A 5,055-nucleotide genomic window follows, 5' to 3' on the forward strand; every position below is an offset into this window, starting at 1 on the left:
AATAGACCTCTAGAACCTTTTCATGTTATATAACTGAAATTTTATGCCCAGTGAACAGCAACTCTCATTTCCTTTCCCCTTAGTCCCTGGAAACCACCATTCTATTTTCTGCTTCTTTGAGTTTGGCTACTTAAATACCTCGTATGAGTGGAATCATGTAGCATTTGTGCTTCTGTAACTGATTTATTACACTTACTATATGTTTAAATACTGATGCAAATATCCTAAAAAGACAATCTTTTCCCCTCCCTCTAATACTCTCTATAGAAACTTTTTTTTTTTTTAAAGTAGGTTCCATGCTTGATGTGGAGCCCTGTGCAGGACTCAAACTCACAACCATGAGATCAAGACCTTAGCTGAGATCAAGAGTCTGATGCTTGCGTGTCTGGGTGGCTCAGTTGGTTGAGCGTCTGCCTTCAGCTCTGGTCATGGTCCCGGGGTCCTAGAATCAAGTCCCACAATGGGCTCCCTGCTCAGCGGAGAGCCTGCTTCTCCCTCCCCCCATACCCTCTGCTTGTGCTCTCGCTCTCTCTCTGTCAAAAATCTTTGGGAAAAAAAAAGTCTGGGGGCACCTGGATGGCTCAGTGGGTTAAGCCTCTGCCTTTGGCTCAGGTCATGATCTCAGGGTCCTGGGATTTAGCCCCGCATCAGGCTCTCTGCTCAGCAGAGAGCTTGCTTCCTCCTTTCTCTCTGCCTGCTGCTTTGCGTACTTGTGATCTGTTTCTCTGTGTCAAATAAATAAATAAAATCTTAAAAAAATACTTTATTAAAAAAAGAAAGTCTGATGCTTAACTGACTGAGCAACCCAAGAACCCCTCTTCAGAAATCTTTTAGACCTATTGTCTCCTTATAGTGAAAGACACATAATCTTAAATTTAGCCATTATTCCAACCTACTTTTTAACTCTTCCTCCTCCATTAAATTCAAGTGAATTAAATTAAAGATTGTATTAATTAGAAATGTTTTCCTGATTAGGAACATTCTTTGTGGGGTGGCTGGGTGGGTCAGTCAGTTAAGCATCTGTCTTTGGCTCAGGTTATGATCTCAGGGTCCTTGGATGGAGCCCCGCATGAGGCTGTCTACTGAGCAGGGAGCCTGCTTCTCCCTCTCCCTCTGCCTGTCACTCTCCCTACTTGTGTGCTCTCTCTTGTTCTGTCAAATATATTTTAAAAATCTTTGAAAAAATCTTTTTTAAAAAAAGAAAGTTTGTTTTCTTACCAAGAAGTCTGAATATAAGGAGTTATAGGAGTTGCTAGCAAGCCAACCGTATAACCACAGAAAATGGCTTTTTCATCCTTCCAGTCTACCACCTTCACCATATGCAGATTTGCCACTTTACAATCACATATGGCTGCTGCAACTCTAGGCATCATATTCTTATAACAGCATCGCAAACATAAAGTAATACAAAAGTGTAATAGGACTTCTCCCTGAGAAAAGAAAAATTTTACCCAGCAGACAAAAATCTTTTCAGAAGGCTCATAGAAATATTATCTTGGATTTCATGATCCAAAAGATTATTCTAGTAAAGGGATAGTAGAAAATTAGTATCTAGCATTCTTTGAGTCTAGGTGCAAAAAAGTGCCAGGTTTTAAAAAAAATATTTAAATTAATTTAATTGACATATACTATATTATTAATTTCAGAGGTAGAATTCAGTTACTCATCAGTTGCATACAACACCCAGTGCCCATTACATCAAGTGCCCTCCTTAATGCCCAGCACCCGGTTACCTTATCCCCCCCATCTACTTCCCCTCCAGTTAAGAGTCTCTTATAGTTTGCCTCACTCTCTGTTTTCCTCTTATTTTATTTTTCCTTCCCTTCCCCTATGTTCATCTGTTTTGTTTCTTAAATTACACATATGAATGAAATCATATAGTATTTGTTTTTTCTCTCGCTGATTTATTTTATTTAGCATAGTGCCCTCTAGTTCCAGCCACATTGTTGCAAATGGCAAGATTTCATTTTTTTGATGGCTGAGTAATATTCCTGTGTGTGTGTGTGTGTGTGTGTGTGTGTGTGCGCGAGCGCGCACGCGTGCATGTGTGTACCATATATTTATCCATTTATCTGTCAGTGGACATCTGGACTCTTTCCATAGTTTGGCTATTGTGGACATTGCTGCTATAAACACTGGGCTGCATGTGCCCCTTCAAATCATTATGTTTGTATCCTTTGGATAAATACCTGGTAGTGTAATTATTGGGTCATAAGGTCACTCTATTTTTAACTTTTTGAGGAACCTCCATACTCTTTTCCAGAGTGACTACACCAGTTTGCATTCCCATCAACAGTGTAAGACTGTTCCTCTTTCTCTGCATTCTCACAGACATCTGTTGTTTCCTGAATTGTTAATTTTAGCCACTCTGATGGGCGTGAAGTGGTAGATCAATGTGGTTTTGATTTGTATTTCCCTGATGGTGAGTGATGTTGAGCATTTTTCATGTGTCTGTTGGCCATGTGTATACTTTGTTTAGAGAAATGTTTGTTCATGTCTTCTTCCCATTTCTTGACCAGACTTTTTGTTTTTTTGGGTGTTGAGTTTGATAAGTTCTTTATAGATTTTTGGATGCTCACCCTTTATCTGATAAGACATTTGCAACTATCTTCTCCCATTCTGTATGCTGCCTTTTAGTTTTGTTTCCTTTGCTGTGCAAAAGCTTTTTATCTTGATGAAGCCCAAATAGTTTATTTTTGCCTTTGTTTCCCTTGCCTTTGGAGATGTGTCTAGGAAGAAATTGCTGCAGCCGAGATCAAAGAGGTTGCCTGGCTACTTTCTCCTCTAGGATTTTGATGGATTTTTGTCTGCATGTGGCTGTCCAATTTTCCCAACACCATTTGTTGAAGAGACTGTCTTTTTTTCCATTGGATATTCTTTCCTTTTCTGAAGATTCATTGACCATGTTGTTGAGGGTCCATTTCTAGGTTCTCTATTCTGTTCCACTGATCTATGTGTCTGTTTTTAATGCCAGTACCATACTGTCTTGATGATTACAATTTTGAAATATACCTTGGAGTCCAGAATTGTGATGCCTCCTGCTATGCTTTTCTTTTTCAAGGTTTCTTTGGCTATTCAGGGTCTTTTGTGGTTCCATATAAATTTTAGGATTGTTTGTTCCAGCTCTGTGAAAAATGTTGATGGTATTTTGATAGAGATTGCATTGATTTGTAGATTTCTTTAGGTGGTATATGTATTTCAACAATATTTGTTCTTCCAATCCATGAGCATGAAATGTTTTTCCATTTCTTTGTGCCTTCCTCAATTTCTTTCATAAGTGATCTATAGTTTTAAGAGTACAGATCCTTTACCTCTTTCTTAAATTTATTCCTAGATATCTTATGGTTTTGATGCAATTGTAAATGGGATCAATTCCTTGATATCACTTTCTTTTGCCTCATTGTTAGTGTATAGAAATGCAACTGGCTTCTGTGGGTTGATTTTATATCCTGCGACTTTGCTGAATTCCTGTACCAGTTCTAGCAATTTTCTGGTGGAGTCTTTTGGTTTTCTACATTCAGTATCATGTCATCTGTGAAAATCGAAAGTTTGACTTCTTTGCTGATTTGGATGCCTTTTATTTCTTTTTGTTTTCTGATTGCTGAGGCTAGGACTTCCGGTATTATGTTGAACAACAGTGGTGAGAGTGGGTATCTTTGTCATGTTCCTGACCTTAGGGGGAAAGCTCTGCTTTTCCCTGCTGCGGATGAAATTAGCTATGGTTTTTTTGTATGTGGCTTTTATGAAACTGAGGTATGTTCCTTCTGTCACTGCTTTCTTGAGGGTTTTTATCAGGAAGGTATGCTGTATTTTGTCAAATGCTTTTTTGCATCTATTGAGAGGATCAAATGGTTCTTGTCGTTTCTTTTATTAAAGTGGTGGATCACATGGATTGATTTGCAGATGTTGACTCACCCTTGCAGCCCAGGAATAAATCCTACTTATCATGGGAAATAATCCTTTCAATGTACTATTGGAACCTATTAGCTAGTATCTTGATGAAAATTTTTGGTTCCATGTTCATCAGGGTTATTGGTCTCTAATTCCCCTTTTTGGTGGGGTCAGTTTTGGAATAAAGGGGAAAAAAATGCCAGGGTTTTATCAAGAAGGAATAAGAGGTGAAAAGATGTTAGGCAGTTAAGAATGTCTTCCAGAAATGCTTTTAACTAAAAACAGCATTTTTAAAAAGATTTTTTTATTTTATTATTTATTTGTCAGAGAGAGAGAGAGAGAGAACACAAACAGGGAGAGTGGCAGGCAGTGAGAGAAACAGGCTCCCCAGTGAGCAAGGAGCCCAATGGGGGACTTGATTCCAGAACCCTGGGTCATGACCTAAGCTGAAGGAAGACACTTAACCCACTGAACCACTGAGGCATCCCTAAAAACAGCATTATTAAATTATCCAATATTTCTAAAGTTATGAATCTAAATTTTTACCAAAATTTACATAGAAATATAAGCAATGATATTTACCAAATGCTGGTAATGTTTATTTCTGAATCATTGAATTTGAGTTTACATTTCTGTTTTCATCTTTATCTAATATTTGAATCATTATTGAGCATGTGTCGATTTTATAATATATTATGTACCATGTGTCAATTTTATATTACAAATAATTATTTACAAACATTTATATTTATATTAATTAGTCATTTATAATTAATTATTTAAAACTTAAAATTTTAAAACTTTAATTCTAATTTTGAATTTTAAATTTAAAAATTTATTTAATTATAATGACTTATAAATAAATATAAATATAATAGAAATATTTATATTATAAAGCATGTGTCAATTTTATAATATTAGTAAACCAATTATTCTTTAAAAATGCTTCCTGTGAAAATTCCTGTGAAAACCAAGATGTTTTCAATAGCAGTATTATTACTGGGGATTCTACTGAATCAAAACTTGTGTTTGTAATTTTCTCAAAACCTTTATTTTTTTTATTTTTTTAAGCTATGAATTTCTGTTATTTGGTAGTATACTAGACACATTCTAATGAATTCAACTTGTGACCCCATACCTCTTAAAGAGAGAGTTTCAATTTGG

This window comes from Enhydra lutris, unplaced genomic scaffold (assembly GCF_002288905.1).
Source record: "Enhydra lutris kenyoni isolate GAN:26980312 unplaced genomic scaffold, ASM228890v2 scaffoldscaffold23, whole genome shotgun sequence".
NCBI lineage: Eukaryota > Metazoa > Chordata > Mammalia > Carnivora > Mustelidae > Enhydra > Enhydra lutris.